This window comes from Pongo abelii, chromosome 10, assembly GCF_028885655.2.
Source record: "Pongo abelii isolate AG06213 chromosome 10, NHGRI_mPonAbe1-v2.0_pri, whole genome shotgun sequence".
Classification (NCBI taxonomy): domain Eukaryota; kingdom Metazoa; phylum Chordata; class Mammalia; order Primates; family Hominidae; genus Pongo; species Pongo abelii.
Window position 1 is genome coordinate 93,435,351 of NC_071995.2, and position 24,412 is coordinate 93,459,762.

General features: G+C 43.5%; 1 long non-coding RNA gene across 2 annotated transcripts in view; it reads right to left on the bottom strand.

The window, feature by feature from the left end:
- Positions 1-24,412, bottom strand: part of LOC129049194 (uncharacterized) — a 64,634-nt gene that overhangs the window by 9,970 nt on the left and 30,252 nt on the right. The window contains exons 4-5 of one of the 2 annotated variants that reach the window (XR_008512051.2): positions 24,034-24,146; positions 15,454-17,639 (exon numbers count right to left, since the gene is read on the bottom strand). This is a non-coding gene — a long non-coding RNA (uncharacterized LOC129049194). Of the gene's footprint in view, positions 1-15,453; positions 17,640-24,033; positions 24,147-24,412 lie in introns of those variants that run through there. The other variant, XR_008512050.1, reaches the window with a different exon arrangement.

Here is a 24,412-nt window from a genome sequence, read left to right on the forward strand (position 1 = left end):
AGAAAACAAAACAAAACAAAAAAGGTTTCTACATATTTAAGACTTCTGCTCCTAACGCCTTCAATGAAAGAAATTCAGGCTTGCACACCCCAACTGATTTCATAAGCTTCATCTAATAATCTTTATCCCTTTTACTCTTAGAGAGAAAACTGTCCTACCGGCACCCTTCAAAATATTTACTCTCTCAAGAGAGAAGAGGTTGTCCTCCAACACTTTCTCAATCTTGAGAGTGCCTGGCATGGCCAGGCGCGGTGGCTCATGCCTGTAATCCCAGCACTTTGGGAGGCCGAGGCGAGTGGATTGCCTGAGGTCAGGAGTTCAAGACCAGCCTGGCTAACATGGTGAAACCCTGTCTCTACTAAAAATACAAAAATTAGCCAGGTGTGGTGGTGCACACTTGTAGTCCCAGCTACTCAGGAGGCTAAGGCAAGACAATCGCTTCAACCGGGGAGGCAGAGGTTGCAGTGAGCCGAGATTGTGCCACTGCACTCCAGCCTGTGTGACAGAGTGAGACTCCATCTTAAAAAAAAAAAAAAAAGAGAGAGAGAGAGAGTGACTGGCACATCATTCCTCCAAAAAATACAATAATTTTTCTATTATTTTAGAGATGGGTATCACCATGTTGCCCAGGCTGGCCTCAATCTCCTGGGCTCAAGCAATCCTCCCACTTTAGCCTCCCCAAGTGTTAGAATTACAGGCGTGAGCCACCACGCTCAGCCATAGAAGCAGGTCTCCAGCCCTACAGCTGGACCATTTACTTCAGTGTCTCTGGCCAGGCCCACTGAGGATGATAAAAGCTGCTGATGCCAAGGCACTGACTGCCCCCTGAAGACAGCAAAGCATTGCCAAAGAAGCCCAAGCTGTTCAGTGGATGAACAGATCCCAGGTACCTGGGAGGCTGAGATGGAGGATCACCTGAGCCCAGGGAGGTCGAAACTGCAATGATCCGTGATTGTGCCACTGCACACCTGCCTGGGTGACAGAGTGAGACCCTATCTCAAAAAAAAAAAAAAAAAAGCCCGGCACAGTGGCTCATGCCTGTAATCTCAGCACTTTGGGAGGCTGAGGTGGGCAGATCACTTGAGGTCTGGAGTTTGAGACCAGCCCTGCCAACATAATGAAACCCCGACTCTACTAAAAATACAAAAAAAATTAGCCAGGCTTGGTGGCGCCTGCCTTTAATCCCAGCTGCTACTTGGGGGTGCTGAGGCAGGAGAATCACTTGAACCCGGGAGACGGAGGTTGCAGTGAGCCGAGATTGTGCCACTGCACTCCAGACTGGGCAACAGAGCGAGACTCCATCTCAAAAAAAAAAAAAAAAAATGTAGCAGGACATGCCCCGGGCTGCCTGCTACTCTGTACAAATGACACCCAAAGGCACATTTCATCAAGGGGCTATTGAGGAACACCTGGTTTACAAGGTTTTGAAAAGTTTTCAAATAACCATCACTTGAACTTCATTCAGCAGTTGGAGAATCAACCCAAAGATAGAAAGGGTGATATCTGATGTCCTGTGACTACTGCGTTTATTTCAGTAATGTCAATATTGGCAGCATGATGGGCATAAATTGGGTGGGGAGGGTGTTTGCTTCTTAATTAAAGGCCCTTCCTCACCTCATATCTATTCTCATTAGTCAGTAACTGGAGACAGCCATCTATGAAAGATTTTATTTTTCAACGGTGTTTTATTTTATTTTCCTAAAATGTCAGTTGGATGGCCAAGGAAATTTTTCCCCCAAGAGTCCTTGGAGATTATTTGGAGCCGAAATAGCCACCATCACGGTTGGCTGAGCACTAAATGAAAAATAGTGTTAGATGTCAAATTAATATTTTAGGACCGAAAATGTACCAACCCTCCCTGGCATGTCGGCCAGCGTGATAGCAAGCGTTAGCTATAAAACTGCAGGGTGACGACTGGAAGGCCGGAGCCACAAGTGGCCATCAGTTCAAGAGCTGAAATCCAAGAGCAGGAGAGAGAATTACAGGGAGTAGGTCTCTATTCATCAAATCTGGCAGACTAGAGGGGCAAGAAAAGACAAGAGTGATGGCGTTTTTAAACGGATTCATTTTGTGAGATGACTGCTGGGTGAAAAGCAGTGGATTAGGGCTTTGTCAAAACCACAGCTGAAGCCTTAAGAGAAAAATATGATATTGTAGAAAATGACAATGGAAAATATAGCAATGTGACAAAAGCAGGCTACAAACCAAATGTACAACATTGTCCAATTTTTAAAAAATAACATGAGAGGGGGAGCACACACAAGTGAGTGCAAGAAGCCTCGTTTTGCCATAGAATGTTCTAGAATGTTTTCTTAAAAAATACAGGTCCCTTGGCCCCACCCCTAGAGGTTCTAATTTATTAGATCTGGTTTGGGTCTCAGGTATATGGATTTCTTTTTTTTAATACTTTAAGTTCTAGGGTACATGTGCACAACATGCAAGTTTGTTACACATGTATACATGTACCATGTTGGTGTGCTGCACCCATTAACTCGTCATTTAGATTAGGTATATCCCTCCACCCCATGACAGGCTCCAGTGTGTGATGTTCCCCACACTGTGTCCAAGTGTTCTCATTGTTCAGTTCCCACCTATGAGTGAGAACATGCGGCATTTGGTTTTCTGTCCTTGCAATAGTTTGCTCAGAATGATGGTTTCCAGCTTCTTCCATGTCCCTACAAAGGACATGAACTCATCCTTTTTATGGCTACATAGTATTCCATGGTGTATATGTACCACATTTCTTTAACCAGTCTATCATTGATGGACATTTGGGTTGGTTCCAAGTCTTTGCTATTGTAAATAGTGCCACAATAAACATAACGTGTACATGTGTCTTTATAGCAGCATGATTTATAATCCTTTGGGTAAGGTATATGGGTTTTTAAAACTTTTTAGGTCGTTCTGTCTGATACAGAGCGAGAAAGAGAGGGGTGAGGGGAGGGGAAAAAAGATCAGAGATAGCTTTATGGGGCATTTCTTTTTTTTTTTTTCTTTTTTCTTTTTTTTTTTTTTGAGATGGAGTCTTGCTCTGTCGCTCAGGCTGGGAGCTCAGTGGCACAATCTTGGCTCACCACAACCTCCACCTCCCGAGCAAGCAGTTCTCCTGCCTCAGCCTCCCAGGTACCCGGGATCACAAGCATGTGCCAGTATGCCCAGCTAATTTTTAAAAAATTTTTATTATTATTATTTTTTTAGTAGCGACATGGTTTCACCAGGTTGACCAGGCTGGTCTTGAACTCCTGACCTCAGGTGATCCACCCACCTTGGCCTCCCAGAGGGTTGGGATTAGAGGTATGGGCCACCATACCTGGCCTCATGGGGCATTTATGATTTAAATGTTTTGCCAGTGGATTTTCTATATTTACATATTGCTCCGTGAATATGCATTGTGTCTACTCTCAGAAAATGTTATTAGTACAAATTCTAACTGAACTTCTTAGGAGAAATAGCCTCCGGCAACAATAATAATAATGATTAATGCTTACAAAGTGCTTCCTGAATGCCAGACACAGTTTTATTAATGCTGCCATTTAGTCTTGAAAATAACTCTGATGTAGGCACCAGTATTGCAGCCATTTTATAGATGAGAAAATCAGAGGCCAGAGATTCTAGCTCAGACAACTAGAAAGAGACACAGTGTGAGCATAGGGACTGTTACTGGGAGCCTGAGGCTTCACTCCCACATTCTATTTCATCCTAGTGAACAGGATGCTTTGGACAGGAAGAAGTCTGTGGTCCAGACACCCACCTGAGGCACCAAGGGCTCCCCTCAGATCACATCATCCCATGCGCTCTGGCTCCTGGGCCTCAAGGTGCCTGCTTTGAGCTTCCCTGGGAAGTCATGGGAAGTTTCTCCCTGCCTTCCCATCAGTGTCCTGTTCCTTCCAGAGACTTCCCAGAGTTTGCTACTTGCCTGACAGGAAGAATTCTATCACCAGGCAAGCTAAACAGAGGGAGAAAGAATGAAGAAATTGAACACCCCAGGACACTGGCTGGCTATTAAGGCATGCCATCACCAATCCTTTGAAAAAATTCTTAATTGGTTTTTTAATTGAAGTGGAGAATGAACTTCTGTGAAGTACCCCATGCCATTGTACATAAGGATACGGATATGAAATCTACAGGGGTTTTGACTGGAGAGAGGACAGAGCATTCACTGGGATTATTTCCCCATTTTGCAGATGGTGGTGCCAAGTCATTAAGGAATGTCCTAAAAGAGAAAAGAATGAGTTGATGCCCCTCCCAGAACCTAAGGTCTTCACTAGTACAAAAATGTTGGGAGCCAGCCCCCCAAAACCTGGCCATAAACTGGCCCCAAGACTTGCCATAAACAAAATCTCTGCAGCACTGTAACATGTTCATAACGGCCCTAACACGCAAGCTGGATGGTTGTGGGTTTATGGGAATGAGGGCAAGGAACACCTGGCGCCCCCAGGGTGGAAAACTGCTTAAAGGCATTCTTAAGCCACAGACAATAGCATGAGCGATCTGTGTCTTAAGGGCGTGTTCCTACTGCAGTTAACTAGCCCAACCTATTCCTTTAATTCGGCCCATCCCTTCATTTCCCATAAGGGATACTTTTGGTTAATTTAATATCTATAGAAACAATGCTAATGACTGATTTGCTGTTAATAAATATGTGGGTAAATCTCTGTTCAGGGCTGTCAGCTCTGAAGGCTGTGAGACCCCTGATTTCCCACTTCACACCTCTATATTTCTGTATGTGTGTCTTTAATTCCTCTAGTGCCACTGGATTAGGGTATCCCTGACCAAGCTGGTCTTGGCACAAAAGTATTCTGTGGATTTTAAAGATTTTCCAAAATCAGTAGGTATTTTAATTCATTGTCTTTCATGGTAAGGTTGCCAGGTAAAACACAGCATGCCCTGTTAAATTTGAATTTTGAATAACAAATAATTTTTTGTAAAGTATGTCCCAAATATTACATAAAACATATATATACGTTGTTGTTTTGTTTTGTTTGTTTTGTTTTGTTTTTTTGAGAGTCTCGCTCTGTCGCCCAGGCTGGAGTGCAGTGGCACGATCTCGGCTCACTGCAAGCTCTGCCTCCTGGGATCACGTCATTCTCCTGCCTCAGCCTCCCGAGTAGCCGGGACTACAGGCACCCGCCACCACGCCCAGCTAATATTTTGTATTTTTAGTAGAGATGGGGTTTCACTGCGTTAGCCAAGATGGTCTTGATCTCCTGACCTCGTGATCCACCTGCCTTGGCCTCCCAAAGTGCTGGGATTACAAGCGTGAGCCACTGCACCCAGCCAAAACATACTTATATTTTAAAATTATTTGTTGTTTATCTGAAATTCAAATTTATCTGGGAGTCCTGTATTTTTATTTGCTTAATATGGCAGCCCTATTTCATGGGAAACATGATTTATTTTCTCCTTGGAGATTGCTTTTTTTCCTCAGTGTCACTAGCTCAATGATTTGAAGAAGCATAAACCAGAAAATTAATCCCAGACCATCCTTTTGTGCCAGACACCCACAGGGTCAGCTCTTTTGGTAGTCAGTGAGTATCACATATTGCAAAAGCACACATGCATGCACACTCACCCACACACCTTCAAGCACACATGCACACACTTTCACATCAATGTTCTTACACTCATACATACAGATACAAATGGATTCTGTTTCTCCTAATATCCTAAAATAAAAATCCCTCACTCCATTCAGATTTTCATGGCTTCCCAAACACATCATTTTCCTTTTTGGTCAGTGTCTGTCTGTTCAAGGAGAAAGTCATATCCCCAGCTTGCTTTGTGTGCTCAGCTACGCTGACTCGGCTTCCCACAGAGAAGGCTGGCACTGAGACTTTATCTCTTGTATTTCAGAAAATTTGAATTTCTCTTTTCTTGCCATTGCATAAAACTGCCTGTTTTAGTATAAAGGGATGAAAGTTGTCTTAGGGTCAGATAATGAATGCAACTTACAAGAAAAAGTACAGAAATGAGAATTGAAAACTCGAGCCATATAATGAAAACATTTGAAAATGAGAGAGAAGAAAAAAATGTTACGTATTCACAGGAAGCAGTATAGCACAGTGGTTAAATCATCACTCCCATAGCCAGGCTCCTTGAGTTACTGGATGGCCAAATTATTTACCCTAATCCGTAAAGTGGAAATAATAACACCTGCCTCCTAAGGTTGTTGTGGTAATTAAGTAAATATATAAAAGATGTATGAAATTGTATCTGACACATAGTGTTTGCTTTTATAATGATCTTTGATTTGCCAGGCACGGCAGTAGCTTCTTCATGTGTATCCTCCCATATAATTGTCGAAACAAGCCTTGAGATGTGTGGACATGAGGAAACTGAGGTTCCAAGAGGTTGACTTGCCCAAGGCTACACAGGTAGCATGCAGCAAAGCCAAGATTCGAATATCAATCTCAGGACACAGCCACCCTTCTCTCAATTACCCAGTATTAAGATGACAAAATGTGGAAGGTTGATGGTTCTTTAGAGAGGTGACAGCATTCCGTCTATGATTGTTGCTTTTGTGGGATGGTGGTTCATCAGGAGATGTTTGCAGTGGTGCTTTTGGGGGAGGACAGGACCCTTTGTTTTGGTTACAGACCTCACCCAAGCGTCTGCCAACCAGATTTTACTTTCTTGTGATTTCTCCAAGCAAATCCCCAGGAAACGGGAAGCCCTGATCCCAGACTCTGCCTGGCTTTCCATCATTAAGGCAGTATAAGGCAGGGTCCATCGGCATGCGGTGGGGGCACAGTGGTGCCAGCAGGAGCCCCAGGACTCTATCCTCAACTCTGTTCTCTATTTGCACGCTTACCATAGATCATTTCATTCAGTCCCTTTGTACCATTTATAGGCTAATGATTCCCAAATTCATGTCTCTAGCCTAGACCTCTCCCCTGAACTCAGACTCACGACTGCCTACTCAGCATCTCCACTTGGATATATAATAAACATCTCAGAGTTTACAAATCCAAAACTAGATTTTATTTAAAAAAGCAAAAACCTGCTTCACTTCCAGTGTCCCTGGGTCAATCTATGGCAATTCCATTCTTCCAATAGTGCAGCCGTAAAGACTTGAGGTCACTCCTCACTTCTCTCTTTTTATGGCTTGGCTATCCAATCTGTCAGCTCATCCCATTGGTTCCACCATCAAAATGCCTCCTGAGCCACACTACCTTCCATCATCTCCACATCTACCATTTTGTCTCACCTGGACCATTGCAATAGACTCCTGGTCTCCCTGCTTCCAACCTTGCCTCCTGCCATGGTCTATTCTTCATACTGCAAAGTATTCCTGTTAAGACATAACTCAGGTTACATCACTCTTTTGCTCAAACTTCTCCAAAGCCTCCCATTTCAGAGGAAAGTCAAGATCTTCCATGACCTGAAAATCCCTCCATGGTCTTAGCCTGCCCTAGCTCTCTCCAACCTCACTTCCCGTCACTATCACCAGCTCCACCTGCACCAGCTGCTAGGCCTCCATGCCAGTCCTTGCATAAATCAAGCACACTCCTGCATTGGGCCTTTGCACTTGCTCTTCTTCCCACGGGACATACTCCATCCACCACAAAGTCCTCACACCTCACAACCCAATGTCCTTCAACCCCTGCTCAAATCTCACCCTAACAGGGAGGATTACCGCATCCACCTGCATAAAACAGCCACATGCCATCCTCATCTGAGCGTTCCCTCTCCCCTAAACTGTCTTATATTTTTTTTCACAGCATTCATCCTTTATCAGCACCTGATGGGATCCATTCATTTGTTCGCTTATTGCCTCCATCCTCTGGAAGGGACGATCTATGTGGATAGAGATTTTGTATGTTTTATTGACTGCTATATCCTCAGTGACTGGAAGGATGTGTACACAGAGTAGGTGCTCAATAAGTACTGAGTGAATGGAAAGAGCCTTCTAGATAGTCTCGTGCCAGCTGAACAGACTGCTTCAGCTTCCCTAACACGCCACCAGGCCTTCAGAAGACTCCATCCTGTACTCCTTTCCATCTAAGGAGTCACAGCTCTAGGATGATACTACATACAGTTTCTTTCTTCCTTTCTCCCTTTCTCTCTCTCTCTCTCTCTCTCTCTCTCTGTCTTGCTCTGTTGCCCAAGCTGGAGTGCATGATCATAGCTCACTATAACTTTGAACTTTTGGCTTCAAGTGATCCTCCCGCCTCAGCCTCCCAAAGCACTGGGATTATAGACATGAGCCATCATGCCCAGTCACACAGATCTTTTCTGATGGCTTGCTTTTGTGTTTTGTATCTCTGCTGTGTTTGATTTGGCAGAAAAGGCTCCTGCGCAAAGCCACGTGAAAGTCTCCCTGTATGTCTTGGCTGCTCCTGTGCTCCTGATGGAAATGTGTCTGGGGACATTATTCTAAAGGCTCCAAATCAAGCCGCAAATGATGAAAACCTCATTGCTCAAGTAGAGAAGAAAACAAATCCATCCATCCTGACTCCCACTGCCACGGAAACCCCAAATGAGTTCAAAAGGCCAGTACAGGCAATGCTTGCAGATTTTCTTATCCTCTCTCGTCATTTCAGGGGATTGTGTTTGCAGGCACATGCTGAGAAGAGGAGGCCTTTTGAATGGAATGCACAAGGAGGAAGCTTTCCAAAACCCAGGCTAATCATCTGTAGCAGGATCAACATAATTATTATTATGTGAGGAGTTTGTAGCCAAACACTTTGGTACATCTATTAGGGACCCTCGAACCACACCAAGTGCTCAGCCTCTCTGCAGAAATTCACTCACTGCTTAATCAAGCAAGGCTATTAGAGGAAAGCTTTGCTGATTCAGCTGGGAGGCATCAGCCAATCCTCTGGCTTCTGCAGCATCTCCTAACAAAGTGTTGCTTCTGGAACCCTAGAATGAACATTGAACATTCATTGCAAGTGTCAAATACTAGGACCTGTGATATCTCTGTACCCGTTCCTAAAAGGACCCAGATATATCCAATCAAAAGATCCAGGTAGGCTGGGTGCCGTGGCTCATGTCTGTAATCCCAACACTTTGGAAGGCTGAAGTGGGCAGATCACCTGAGGTCAGGAGTTCGAGACCAACCTGACCAACATAGTGAAACCCTGTCTGTACTAAAAAAAAAAAAAAAAAAAAAAAATACAAAAATTAGCCAGGCGTGGTGGTTAGCACCCATAATCTCAGCTACTTGGGAGGCTGAGGCAGGAGAATCGCTTGAATCACTTGAACCCAGGAGGCAGAGGTTGCAGTGAGCTGAGATTGCGCCACTGCACTCCAGCCTGGGTGACAAGAGTGAAACTCCATCTCAAAAAAAAAAGAAAAGAAAAGACAAAAAGATCCAGGCATAGCAAAAGATAAATGAATATTATTCTCCAGAATTATTATTAGCAAAACTGTCACTAGGCCAGAGTGCCTATTAATGGGTCCCAGGTTCAAGAATGCATGTTCCATCCACATAAAGACAGTGCCCCAGTGGAGGTGCTTAACTCTGTGGTTTTTGATACTCAGATCAGCAATGGCACCTGAGTATTCCTGAACATTCAGCCAGCAGAAATTTCTAGCTCATCTTTTAAGTATATATAATATGTTGGCCAGGCACGGTGGCTCACGCCTGTAATCCCAGCACTTTGGGAGGCTGAGGTGGGCGGATTGCGAGGTCAGGAGATTGAGACCATCCTGGCTAACAAGGTGAAACCCCGTCTCTACTAAAAATATAAAAAATTAGCCAGGCCTACAGGTGGTGGGCGCCTGTAGTTCCAGCTACTCGGGAGGCTGAGGCAGGAGAATGGCGTGAATCCAGAAGTCGGAGGTTGCAATGAGCTGAGATTGTGCCACTGCACTCTAGCCTGGGTGACAGAGCGAGACTCCGTCTTAAAAAAAAAAAAAAAAAGTATATATAATACGTCTGTGTACATCATATTTGATTTTATCTGTCATCTATTTTTAAGACAGACCATTATTTTGTGTAAAATTAAGAAAGAAAATGATTTTGTCAATTAAATTAGAATGAGCCATTGATTGTAAGATGTGTCCTCATCAGAGACTTAAATTGTAAAAAAACTGTGCGTCTTAGAATTGTGTGTGTGTGTGTTTGTGTGTGTGTGTGTGTGTGGTGTAGGGAGAAAGAAAGATGGAATTTTTAAAAACCAATGTAGGTGGTTTGGAGCAATTTTAATATTTAATATTCTTACCATTTCTAAGATTAAGGAAAGTAACGATTATATTGTTTTTACAAACCTACCTAGAGGAGTTTAATAGAATTTTTTAAATTATCAACTGCATGAGGCTGTTTCTATTTCAGACTATAGTGAACACGCACAGATTTCTGTAACGTGGAAATGAATTATCTAATTGCTCTTCCTGCTTGCTCTTCTTGAAAGGGCTAAGCCAGGGATAGTGCTGATGCCTCAGCAAAGCGCACACGATTCAGTAACGTGGCAAAATGGCTTTCATTCCAAGATCTCGCATTCGCTCCAGAGTTCACTCCCTCTCTCATAGCCTCCCCAAACCTCTTTTGCTGGTGGTCATTTTCTAGGTTTATCACTAATTTCTTATTTGCAAAATCAGAGAGTAGAACTAGATTGATTTCTTTTTTAAGTTAAATTTCTTTCTTTTCTATTTTTTTGTAGAGGCAAGGTCTCTCTATGATGCCCAGACTGGTCTCAATCTCCCAGGCTCCAGAGATCCTCCTGCTTCAACCTCCCAAAGTGCTGGAATTACAGGCACATGCCACCATGCCTCGCCTTGGTTGAATTCTAAGGACCTTTTCTGCTTTAATATTCACCTTTTATACTAATTCCTTCTGCTTTAATATTTGCCTTTATACTAATTCCTCTGACTTTACAAGTGTTGGCAGCAGGCAAATATTTAATGAGAATATTATAAAAACAGAATGAACTTTTTTAGAGCATTTACTATGTGCAAGGCACTAAGGTAATTGCTCTGTATACAGTGTTTCATTTAATCCTTGAAGTGGCTGTGTGAGGTAGATGTTGCTATGCCCATTTTATAGATGCAGAAGCTGCCAATGAATGCCAAGAAAGGTTTTTTTCTGTGTGACAGATTTATTGAGATATACTTCACATACTTCATAGCTCATCCTTTTAAGAGTATGATTCAGTGGTTTTTGGTGTATTCAAGGAGTGGTGCAACCAGAACCACAATCAGCTTTAGAACCTTTTCATCCCCCCAAAAGGAAACCCCATCTCCTTTAGCAGTCACACCCCATTCCCTATTTTCCCAGCTCCTGGAAACCACTAGTCTACTTTCTGTCTACATAGAGTTGCCTATTCTGGAAATGTCCTATAAATGGAATCAAAACCATACGTGGTCTTTCCAAGTAGGGTCTTGAACCCAGGTCTTTTTGACAGCAGTTATGTTCACTATATGCTCCATTGCTAGGTGCTTTGAAAGACAGACATAAAGTAGGAGACTTGTATTTTTTTTTAAGAAATCATTTTATATATTTTCTAGTAAAATTTCAGTTTATAAATTTATGAATAAATCTGGTCAGGGAAAAAATTACTCTTAAAACATAAAGCAATTGTTAAAGGTCAACATTCAGCAGGACAAAATGAAATCACGTTCATGATATCTGTGTTTTTTATTCGCTTACCCCCATCTTTCATCTCATGCTGGTAGTTGACAGAATTAGAGAGAACATCAAATGTTACCAAACAGAACCTGGCACATCAAACTCAGGGAGAAGAGCATTAACAGTTTTCCAAATTTACGCGTTGATAACAAGCATTTTAAGGCTCCAAAATGCAGTCGATTGCTAAAGAGTAAATACAAGAGGCTTAGACCATTTACAGGATGGAATTAGAATGGCATAATTCAGCAGAGGGGATAGACCTCTTAGCAGGAGAGACAAGAGAAAGTATAAACCTACAAAAAGACACCTTCTGGGGAAGCGCTCACATGTTTGAGTATGCTGTCTGGTTAGAGTAGGCCCAAACTCAAAACTTTTATTTCTAACCTGTGACCCCGGACATCTACACACCCAATCTGAGTCAAACAGAAGGAATTGTTCTTTTCTATTTCAAAAACTTCATGGGGGCCAGTCATGGTGGCTTACACCTGTAATTCCAGCACTTTGGGAGGCCGAGGCAGGTGGATCATTTGAGGTCAGGGGTTCGAGACCAGCCTACCCAACAAGGTGAAACCCCGTCTCTACTAAAAAAAAAAAAAAAAAAAAAAAAAAAAAAAAAAAAATACAAAAATTAGCTGAGTGTGGTGGTGCGCACCTGTAATCCCAGCTTCTCGGAAGGCTGAGGCAGGAGAATCACTTGAACCTGGGAGGCGAAGATTGCAGTGAGCCAAAATCATGCCACTGCAATCCAGCCTGGGTGACAGAAAACAACAAACAACAACAAAAACTTCATGTCTCAAAAAACAACAACAACAACAAAAAACTTCATGGGGGGTAAAAAACTTTAAGCACCTAGCATCCATTCTGCTAGCAAAAGCTAATAATATTCATGCAATGGAAACTTGTATTAATGAGGGTTCTCCAGAGAAAAGAACCAGTAGGATATATATACAGATATATTGAAAGAGATGTATTTTGAGGGATTGGCTCATGCAACTGTGGAGGCTGAGAAGCCCCACAATCTGCCATCTACAATCTGGAGAACCAGGAAAGCTGGTGGTATAGTTCCAGTTCAAACCCAAAGCCCTGAGAACTGGGGAGGCCGATGGTGTAAGTCCCAGCCTGCATCTGAAAGCCCTGAGAACTGGGGAGCCGATGTCTAAGGGCAGGAGAAGATGGATGACCTAACTCAAGCAGAGAGCAAATTCACCCTTCCTCCATCGTTTTGCTGTATTCAGCCCCTGAATGGATTGGATAATGCCCACCTGTATTGGTGAGGGCAACCTTCTCTACTCAGTCTACCCATTCAATTGCTGATCTCTTCTGGAAACACCCTGATAGGCACACTCAAAAATGTTTTACCAGCTCTCTGGGCATGCTTTAGCCCAGTCAAGTTGATATATAAAATTAACCATCATGAGACTAAGCCCTGTTTGTTTGAATGAGAAAGCAATTGCTTGAAGCAACAGCAGACAATACAAAATTCACATTTTATATTGAATCAGGAAGAGGAAGCAAAAGTATAAAATGATGAATCTCCCGTTCCCCAGTTCTGCTCGGGCTTTGCCCACTCTTTCCCGCCTGCATGTGGATATTTAGAAGGTGCACAGAGGCACTGGTGTTCCAAACAGTCACCCACCCACTCAGCTTCTTGCACTCTGTTTGTAACTCATTCAGAAACTGCAAAATAGAGTGAAGAAGAAAGAGCAGGTGATTTTCCCTGCCTTCTTTTACCAAAGAGGGGGCATGCTGTGGCCTTGTTTCTGCATCATCTTGAGCTGACAGAGTGTTCCTCAGTCATCCCCAAACCACAGCTGGGCTGCTCTTCCCTCCTGTGCCCCTGCTGAAAGTTTTGGTCTCTCCATTTTCCTTAAGCTACTGCAAATCTTGTCACCATAAGGGCCAGACACTTTGCCCTGGCATGTGGAAAGACACAGGGCTTGATGGCACTTGCAAAGGGGACTGTACTAGTCTCCATTTGTCCCCCATGCCTGCCACCATCGTTTGCCCTCCTCTACCTGCCTGAGTGCCCCCAAACAACTGATCTCTAGGGCTGAATCACCCAAGCTCCTCTGCCCTCAGGTTAGACCTGGGGGAGGGAAGGACAGGAAGTGGTTGGAAAGCTGGTGGAAGCACGGAATTAGTAGGGCATTACATAGATCAAGGTTCTTAGTTGCAGACAATAGAATTCACCATGGCTAGTTTAAGCGGAAAGAAATACATGAAAAACTTCATTTACTCAGATGTGATTATTATACATTATATGCCTGTATCAAAATATCTTATGTACCCCATGAGTACATACACCTACTATGTACCCATAAAAACTAAAAATTTAAAAAAGAGAAATACATGGAAAGAAATAAAGAGCTTATAGAATCTTTCAGAGGACCAGAGAACCAGGCTTGAACACTACTCAGCCAGAAACAATGCAGCCAGAAAAAAACGTCCTCTGATGGTATGCAGCTGTTTCCATGCACACCCCAGCAGAACCAAGTGCTTCCACCACTAAGCTTAGCAGAGAATCTGTTCTCTCTCTGGGCTCAGCCACCACCCTGCTGCTGTGCCTCACACATTGGCAGAAACTATGTCGTGAATATCAATCTAGCTGCAAGGGAGTCTAAGAATGTAGTTTTTTCTTTCCTGATCAAAAGTGATTTGAATACATATTGAGTCAACTTACAGTATCTCCCATAATAATTTTAGGGCTCCTTTCCTGTGGCTTTATTAATATGATTTGTGCCAGAAAGACTGTGAGGTACAGTGAAAAGAATATGGGCCATGAAATCAGATAGAGGTGGTTGTTTCTTTTCCTTGAACACACCAAATTTGTTCCTATCTTAGGGTCACTGCATTTGTTCACCTTTTGCCTGAAACACTCTGCACCAGTATCTTCTCATGGGTCTTCAAGTTCCAGCCCAAATGTTACCTCCTCAGAGAGGCTGCCTTCCCTGGCCAGCCCATCTACAGCATCCCACCTTACCTTCACCTCCCATCATCTCACCTTTTTAATTTTCTTTTTAGGACTTTGCTGCCATTTTCTTGCTTTTTGTCGTTTATGATCCAAGCTCCCCTCATCCCAAATAGAATATAAATTCCATAAGAGCAGGGACTTGCTCTGTCTTGTTCACAGCTGTATCCCTGGAGCCCACAAAAGTGTCTGATACATAACAGTAATAGCATTGATTATATAATTACCATCTGCCACGTATTGTTTAATCCTCATGCTACTCTTTATGAAATAATTACTGTTATCTTTGCCATTTGGCAGAAGAGAAAATAGAAGCTGAGACAGGGTAATAATTATTTGTCTCAGGCCAGACAGCAAGTAAATCATGGATTCAAACCTAGGTAGTCTGGCTCCAGAGTCTAAACTCTTAACTGCTATAGCATGCTGAATATAGTAGATGTTCAATAAATATTTTGTAAGGCTGGGTGTGGTGGCTCACACCTGTAATCCCAGCACTTTGGGAGGCTGAGGTGGGAAGATAGCTTAAGGCTAGGAGTTCAAGAGCAGCCTGGGCAACATAGTGAGGCCTCGCCTCTAAAAAATAAATTAAAATGTTGTGGCTAAGTGAATGGACACCTTGTAGTCATCTCACTGACACTGTGTTGCATTTAACACTGCTGGATTATCAATTTCTCCATCTCTCTCATGGGCTTCTCTTCCTGAAACCCCTTTCCCCCTTCCTTAAACACTAGCGTTCCCCAAACCTCCATCCTGTGTCAGCTGCTCTTCTTACTACATGCTCTCTTGGGTGATATTATTCAGCATCGTGATTGAACCATATTATATACTGATAAGTCCCAGCTCAACCATAAATCTCTAGCATCGACTCTCCCAGAGTGGAGAATTAAATGTTCATGGCTTCCTGATACCACTCTTTTTTTTTTTTTTTTTTTTTTTTTTTTTTTTTTTTTTTGAGATAGAGCCTCACTCTGTCGTCCAGGCTGGAGAGCAGTGGTGTGATCTCAGCTCACTGCAGCCTCCACCTCCCAGGTTTAAGCAACTCTCCTGCCTCAGCCAACTGAGTAGCTGGGATTACAGGCATATGCCACCATGTCCAGCTAATTTTAGTATTTTTAATAGAGACAGGGTTTCGCCATGTTGGCCAGGCTGGTCTCAAACTCCTGGCCTCAAATGATCCACCCACCTTGGCCTCCCAAAGTTCTGGGATTACAGGCGTGAGCCACCGTGCCCAGCCTGATATCAGCTTTTGAGGATCCTTTGGGCATCCCAAACTCAACAAACACAAGTTAACTTAATTTGCTGTATGTACAGTCAGGTTAATCCCAGCCAGGCTGTGAAAAGCATGCCATTTCATCTTCCCCCAAACAAAATCTGCTCCTTCTCCCCTATCTCCTACCTCAGCCAATATCACCACCATTTATCCAGCCTCCAAGGCCAAGAGTCTGGCAGGCATTTTGAAGTTTTCCTCCCTTTCCTCATTGCCCACCTGTGACTAAGTCCTGTGGATTCTATGTCTTAATTAGTTCTCCAATCCATCTCTTCCTCTCTATTCCTGCTCCCAGCGGGACTATGGAATATATTCCCAAGATCATACATTACAGTTGTGTTACAGGAAAGGGGTCCCGATCCAGACCTCAAGAGAGAGTTCTTGGATCTCTCGCAAGAAAGAATTTAGGGCGAGTCTGCAGTGCAAAGCAAAAGTCAGTTTATTAAGAAAGTAAAATGGTGAAAAGACAGCTACTCCATAGACAGAGTAGGATGTTCCCGAAAGTAAGAGGAGGAACGCATTCATCCTAGGTACAATGCTTGTATATATTGGGAGATGTGCTCTGCTACAAGGGTTTGTGATAAAGAATTAATTTTCTTCATTACTATATTTTGCAAGAATTGATATTATTATCTTTAAAGCAAAATTAGGAATGCCTTTGTGCTCCAGATATTGGGATATCTGCACACTCCCAAGTCTGGGTCTGTTTAGTAAACATTATTAATTTGTTGCCCTAACCGTAAACCTCTAGAGGCCAGGAATGCCTAACTTCTGAGAATGCAGCCTAGCCAGTCTGAGCCTCATTTTCCTAGCCCTCACTCAAAATGGGGTTGCTCTGGTTCGAATGCCTCTTACAGTAGCGTCCTAACTTCTCTACCTGTCTCTGGTCTTGCTCACTTATATGTGTTTCCTGAATACCCCAGCATGACTAACTGCAGTAGAAGTCTGCTTGCTCTACTCTAGCCTCCCCAGTGGCTCTGCCATTCATTGTCTTCAGGACAAAGTTCCAGCCTATTAAAAATCAACCTTGATGCAGTCCCTGCCTATGTCTCCAAATTTGGCATCAAGCCTCCCTCCCCCGACCTTTACCATCACCCTATGCTTCGGCAATAGCCAGTTCACAGCATTTCTCCAGCAAAACTCATACAGAGTCATGTTTTTCTCCTTATGAAACAGTGATCAGGGAAAGCCAGTCAACTTGAGAGGAGAGGGATGGACATCATTACAGCTTTTCAGCCCCCTATTTTAGTTTCTCCTTGAGGCCCAGCTGCAGTCCTGCCATTTTATTTCACCAGACACTCCAAGAGCTTTATAATTCAGACTCTCCATTTGCTTCTGCGGGCTCTCATTGAAGTCTGTTATTTGCAACCAAAAGAGTTCCAACAAATGCACTGATGAACCGAAAGAAAAGGCGTCTATTTACATGAAGTGATTTGCATGAGAGGAAGGAAGGAGCCACTTCCCAGGAAGAGGGAGATGGGACTGGGGAGGATGGTCGCGCCAGCCCCAGGGATTCACATCTGAGCACTGTGGCAAGAGAAGCTGCAAATGGAAGACAAAGCCTGTTTTACAAAGGCTCCCTCTTGAAGCACACAGTTTGTGTGCCCAAGGGACAAAGTGCCACACAGAGCAGGGCCTTCTTGATGCAGTGCAGCTTTGGCACATTTAGGGTTCCCAGTAACATGAAACTGCTCTGGCATCTCCACGGCTGGCTGTCCAGGGATCACTGGAAGTTGGCATTCTTGGGACAGTCTTAGGGTTATCCCAGGGGGCACCAGCAGTTTGGGTGGTGGAAATGCACATTCTCAAATGGCTAGCCGAGCAAAGGATATCTGTGGGTCAGAGCACAGGAAGAAGGCATCACATTACCCAGTAACTGTAGAGGATATGCTTGTTTGCAATATACCCTCTGAGAACTTCCAGAAATAACTGAGTGAGACTTGAGTGGGGTACTTGAGGCACCCAAACCCGAAGACGTTAGATAAATTCAGCAAAATATGGGTTATCACCATGAATGTGCCCCCCTTTCAACCCACAGGCAGGGGAACCTGAGGAAATCAGGTTCATGGCATTAGGCTCACTTTAAAAAATGAAAAAGAGAAAGAATAAAATAACCTACTAAACTATAAATGGAATTACATGCAGGGCTTTTATTCTTCCTTCAAAGTCTTCTCTATAGCTCTCAAGATATTTATGAGATGTCATCTGCTAAAAGAAGTAGTTTATAATTTAGCTTGTTAAGATTTTTCTTTTAATTCAGCAAAGTAGAATGGGATGAACTTATATTCCAGGGCCACAGGTCTGAAAGTCATAAAATTGTGAAATTATAAAGTCAGCCAGGTGCAGTGGCTCATGCCTGTAATCCCAATGCATTGAGACACTGAGGCAGGAGGATCGCTTGAGGCTAGGAGTTCTAGGCCAGCCTAGGCAACATAGTGGGATCTCATCTCTACAGAAAATTTTAAAAAACCAGCCAGATGTGGTGGCACGGGCCTGTGTTCCTAAGTCCCAGCCACTCAGGAGGCTGAGGTAGGAGGATCACTTGAGCCCAGGAGTTCAAGTTTACAGTGAGCAATGATCACATCACTGCACTCCAGACTAGTCAACAGAGCAAGAACCTAACTCTTAAAAAAAAAAAAAAAATCAAAAAAATCACAAGGTCTCTGGTTAATCAAAGAGCTCTTGCACATTTTCCTTTATCTCATTTTGGAAAGAAGTAGACAGGCATTTTTGTAAGCTTACTTTTAGTCCCACATTTTACATTATATTGCTTGACCCAATTGTGAAATGGCACATTTTGCACAGGCTGGTTGGGATTAACCCAACTGAACATACAGTAAATCAATTCACCCATGGAATGGATGTCAACAGAGCCTTAAAGAGAAACTTTATCTCTACAGAAAACTTTGAACTAAATTCAACTTGACACTTACATATCCTTCATGCTCTTCAAGTGCTTTTTTATTCCTATTAGTAATGAGATAATGAGTTTTTAATTTGAGCTGATTCATTATAAAAATCTTCTTTTAGGCCGGGTGCGGTGGCTCACACCTGTAATCCTAGCACTTTGGGAGGCTGAGACAGGCAGATCACGAGGTCAGGAGATCGAGACCACGGTGAAACCCCGTCTCTACTAAAAATACAAAAATTAGCCAGGCGTGGTGGCGGGCGCCTGTAGTCCCAGCTACTCAGGAGGCTGAGGCAGGAGAATGGCATGAACCCAGGAGGCAGAAATTGCAGTGAGCCGAGATCGCGCCACTACACTCCAGCCTGGGCGACAGAGCCAGACTCCCTCTCAAAAAAAAAAAAAAAAAAATCTTCTTTTAAAACATCTTAACTATGTTTATTATTTGAGACAGAGTTTCACTCTTGTTGCCCAGGCTGGAGTGCAATGGTGCAATCTTGGCTAACCGTAACCTCCACCTCCCAAGTAGCTGGGATTACAGGCATGCGCCACCAAGCCTGGCTAATTTTGTATTTTTAGTAGAGATGGAGTTTCTCCACGTTGGTCAGTCCGGTCTTGAACTCCTGACCTCAGATGATTTGCCCGCCTCAGCCTCCCAAATTGCTGGGATTACAGGCATGAGCCACGGCCACTGGCCAACTATGTTTATTCTTGTAACAGCCTGGAGACATGAAATGCAGGACCATTAGTTCACTGGAAGATTAAAAACTTGGGAAATTATGTTTTTCAAACATAAACTTTCAAGTAAATGAAATCCAGGAATCAAATGTGCTATATGATAGGAATTGTCCACAGCAATTCACTAAACCTTATGAGAAAGACACTGTTGTTATCCCTAGGTCATAGACAAAGAAACAGAAGCTTGGAGAGCTTATGTAACTGACTTGCCAAAGACCCCACAGCTTATGAGTGTTAGGGCAGGGATTTAAGGCAACCTGACTACAGAGCCCACATGTACTGATCAGGATACTCTGCAACCTCCCAGATTCTCCTACCTCCTTTCTTGAGCTAGCGTGTATGTCTTTGGGCTGTTTTGTTACCAACTCTGACTCCATCTATACGTGATCTTATCTTACCTAGCCCCTAAGAAAGTCTAACTGGCAGCCAGGTGGGGTGGCTCATGCCTGAAATGCCAGCACTTTGGGAGGCCAAGGCAGGAGGATTGCTCGAGCCTAGGTGTTCAAAACGAGCCTGGGTAACACAGCAAGATCCCATCTCTATTTTTTTAAAAAAGAAATTCTAACTGGTTTAGCTTGGATTATGGTCCACATTTAAAAGGTGAGGACATGGGCTGGAGAGTCCCTTAAATGCACCCACTACATCTTGTTGAATTCTCTGCACTCAAGACTGGAACAACCACCACAGGCAATAATATAGCAGGAGGAGAGTGGCAGGAAAACTAACCAGTGTTGATTACCCAGTAGGTACCAAACACTATGCGAAGTGTTTTAAATGCATTACCTCCTTTATCTTTATAACAACACAAGGGTTAAAGGAGACCAAAGACTACCAAAAGGTCAATCAAAACCATTTCTAAGGTTAAAGAATAAAGATAATGCAAGACATTAGAAGGCCCCAACAGCATAAGAGGAATGAAGATAAGAAAAATGGCACTAAGGAAGAGCCTTGAAAAATGAGACTTAATTTTTTTTCTTAATTTATATTTTGAATAAATATTACAGCAATGGGGCTGGGCGCGGTGGCTCATGCCTGTAATCCCAGCACTTTGGGAGGCTGAGGTGGATCATGAGGTCAGGAGATCAAGACTATCCTGGCTAACACGGTGAAACTCTGTCTCTACTAAAAATACAAAAAATTAGCCGGGTGTGGTGGCATGTGACTGTAATCCCAGCTGAGGCAGGAGAATGGCGTGAACTCAGGAGGCGGAGCTTGCAGTGAGCCAAGATTGTGCCACTGCACTCCAGCCTGGGGGACAGAGCAAGATTCTGTCTCAAAAAAAAAAAAAAAATATATATATATATATATATATTATATTTATTTATTTATTTTACAACAATGGTACAAAATTCAAAAGATATATAAGAGAGTTTTTTGTTATTTGCTTGTTTTATACAGTCAAAACAGTTTATTGATTGGGACCATAAACTTTTCTTTTCATAAAAGTTTCATAATGGACATTTGTCATTTGTGTCTGCCTCAAATCTTTTTTTGGTAGTTCTTCTATGTTGTGAATTCTCTTTTCCATAGGAAGAAAAAAAACAAACACGCCAAGTGCGGTGGCTCACGCCTGTAATCCCAGCACTTTGAGAGGCCAAGGCGAGTGGATCACTTGAGGTCAGGAGATCGAGACCAGCCTGGTCAACATGGCAAAAACCCTGTCTCAACTAAAAATACAAAAATTAGCTGGGCATGGTGACATGCGCCTGTAGTCCCAGCTACTCAGGAGACTAAGGCAGGAGAATCACTTGAACCTGGGAGACGGAGGTTGCAGTGAGCCAAGATCGTGCCACTGCACTTCAGCCTGAGGGATAGAGTGAGACTCTGTCTCCAAAAAAAAAAAAGAAAAAGAAAGAAGGAAAGAAAAGAAACAAACAAATACAACACATTTCTTAAGACTCTTTGCTGCTAGGATATAGACATTTGACTATCTTCCAACAAATCCAGACCTAAGCAACACTTGAAATATAGGTGACAGGCTGCAGACACACAATATTCTAGTAAGTCTGGACACAATGCTGCCTGGTTTTCTGCACGAACTGTAATGAGGGTCCTGGTGGTCAGTTCCGGTTTTATAGATGTTAAACATCATCTGGCAGCAACGGCAGGATTTCTGCTAGAAGAGTCTTAGGATATTTGGGACATGTGTGGGATGCTTGGACATTCCTCCTGGCTGCTTCACTTCTGGCTGTGTAATATCCAGGCTTTGTTTCTTGGCTCTCCTAGAAATTCTAAGTAACACCATGTAATAAAGTTCTGCTGAAACTAGCTAGACTGGATTGTTTCCCTGAAAGAGATTCCAAGGTATTGGGAATCTGGAATTGACTAGGTGACTTGGTTGGATTTGAAAGTAGTAAGGATAGGATACAGGAAAAACATGACATCTGGTGGCCAGGAAGTCACTAAAACCATTGTTAGAGAAGTTAGCATGACACTATTCCTGCCTCCATTTGTTTTTTATTTTTATTTTTTTAAGAGTGAGACTTGCTCTGACACCCAGGCTGAAGTGCAGTGGTGCGATCTAGGCTCACTGCAACCCCCGCCTCCTGGGTTCAAGCAATTCTCGTGCCTCAGCCTCCTGAGTAGCTGGGATTACAGGAGTGTGCCACCACGCCCAGCTAATTTTTGTATTTTTAGTAGAGATGGGTTTCACCATGTTGGACAGGGTAGTCTCAAACTTCTGACCTCAGGTGATCTGCCCTCGTCAGCCTTCCAAAGTGCTAGGATTACAGGTAAGAGCCACTGTGACCGGCCGCTGCCTCAGATTAGATTGTGGTATCAACAGATTAAATCTCAGGATGCCAAAATTAGATTGAGACCAACCACTGCACCCCCTCCCCTGCCACCTACCTCACCCCTGCCATGCGGAATTTAGAACAGGAGTGAAGGAGACCCTTTTCCACATCTCCTAGGGCTCTCAATGAAATGAAAGATACAAAAGGGGTCAGTGGGAAGATTTAGTAGAAGGTGGTTGAGGAGATTGTTTTGAAGAGGCTTTTGCTCTGCTGTGAGGATGAGAGGCAGAGGCTCTGTCTCCCAACCCTAAGCCTAGTGAGAAGGTTTTTATTTGTCCACCGGGAGAGCTCTGAAACGTGTGCCTTGCAGTTGGAAGACACAGAAGACTGGGGCGGCCTGACTAAAGAGCAAGAAACTTAGAGTGCACCACGAACCGAAGTCCAACTCCACCAAGAAAATTCAGAATGTTTTCCTCCATTGCAAAGCTGGCTATGTGCTTTGGAGATGGAAGAACAAGCAGGGCTTCTGTTTTGGGATCAGTGGGCACTCCTGGAGTTTACTGAGGCAAAGGATGAAGGAGACTTCCCAAGCCCTTATGGGGGTAACACAAGACAAGGCTTGGGTCCTGTCTACCAGGTCCTCTGAGAAGGACCTCCACAGAAAGCAGCTGAGCACGTTCAGCTAGATACTCAGAGGCTGAGGAAGGAGTTGAAAGAGACAAGCTGGAATAGAGATACATCCACTTGAGTCAAGGGAACTGCAGGAGAGGGGGCCTGCAGGGAGCCTCTCCAACATTCCTATTCAAGGGCCAGAAGAGAAAGAATTAGCTTGAGCCATCGTCCAGGCCCCCTGGGGGTTACCAGCTTTCATCAGCTGCAGCCCCAGAGAGCATGAAGCTACCAGATCAAGTAGTGACTCACTTACCCCTTTTTCTTCTCATCTCTACCCTACCTTCAACCCTGGAAGAGAAAGAAAATGACAGCTAGCGGGTAGAGGTGAGGGTGAGCAGGGAAGAGAAACCATAGAAGCCATCAGAAGTTTCCTCTAGGGCTAGAGGAAGGCCATGTTCTCTTTCTCTAACCCCTGAATAAAGTTAAAAGAGTTGGTGAGAAACAACTATAAAATTGCATTTTGATTAAATCATGAGTTGTGTTCATAGATGTCCACGTCACCCAGTGGCAGAACACCAAAATTATCACCTGTAGTGACACAGAATGAAGTGCCTATTGAAAGCAAGGCCCCGGGGGCTGCGGAGTGGGGATTATAAAGGCCACGAGGTGAGCAGTTCCATCTAACTGCACGATGAAGTTTAAAGAAAATAAATGACATTTTCAGGCATTTAAATTCTCACTTCGAAGCATGGTCAGTGAATGAGAAAGTTTCTGTGACTTCCTTCAAGTACTCTTTTATGTCATGCAGGTTCAAGGCTAATGAAGCTGAAAATTAGAGGCAGAGGCAGAGCCTGAAGATTGATGAATCTCAAAATCGACTGAATTCACAGTCCCGCTATGACTTTCAGGGCATTGATTGGGAAAAGATGGTTTTTCCCCTGAGTACTGGAGTGGAAATATTTTGGAGGTGTTAGATAACGCCAAGAATCTGAAACCCCAGGACTTACAGAGCCTCGTAGGCCAATAAAATGAGAGCAACCCTTCCTCCCATTCTGATGAGGCTGGTCCTGTTTTATGCAGAGACCCTGTACCGAGCTCACTGAATGGTCACCTTGCAACGGGATGTCCTCATGGCCCACCCCTTACTCTGCTCATGGTCTCCAGATCCACAACTAGAGTCAGATTCTAGAATGTCCTGAAATCAAAACCAAACCTGGGAAGAGAAGACTTACGTACCAAAAGAATAGCAAGATTATGAAGAGGTTTACGCTTCTTGCTTGGCCGTCTAAAAGTGAGTCTCAATGGTGGCCTGTGCAGGAGAAGTCAGATGCCACACAATCCTTGATGTGCTGTGGAAAAAGGAACCCAAAGCCTTAGAGAGATACAAATGTTGGTGTATTAGTCCATTTTCACGCTACTATAAAGATACTACCGGAAACTGGGTAATTTATAAACAAAAGAGGTTTAATTGACTCACAGTTCCACATGGCTGAAGAGGTCTCAGGAAACATATAATCATGGTGGAAAGCAAAGGGGAAAGAGGCACTTTCTTCACAAGGTAGCAAGAGAGAGAGCTCAGGGGAAACTGCCACTTTGTTTTTTTTCTTTTTTTTGG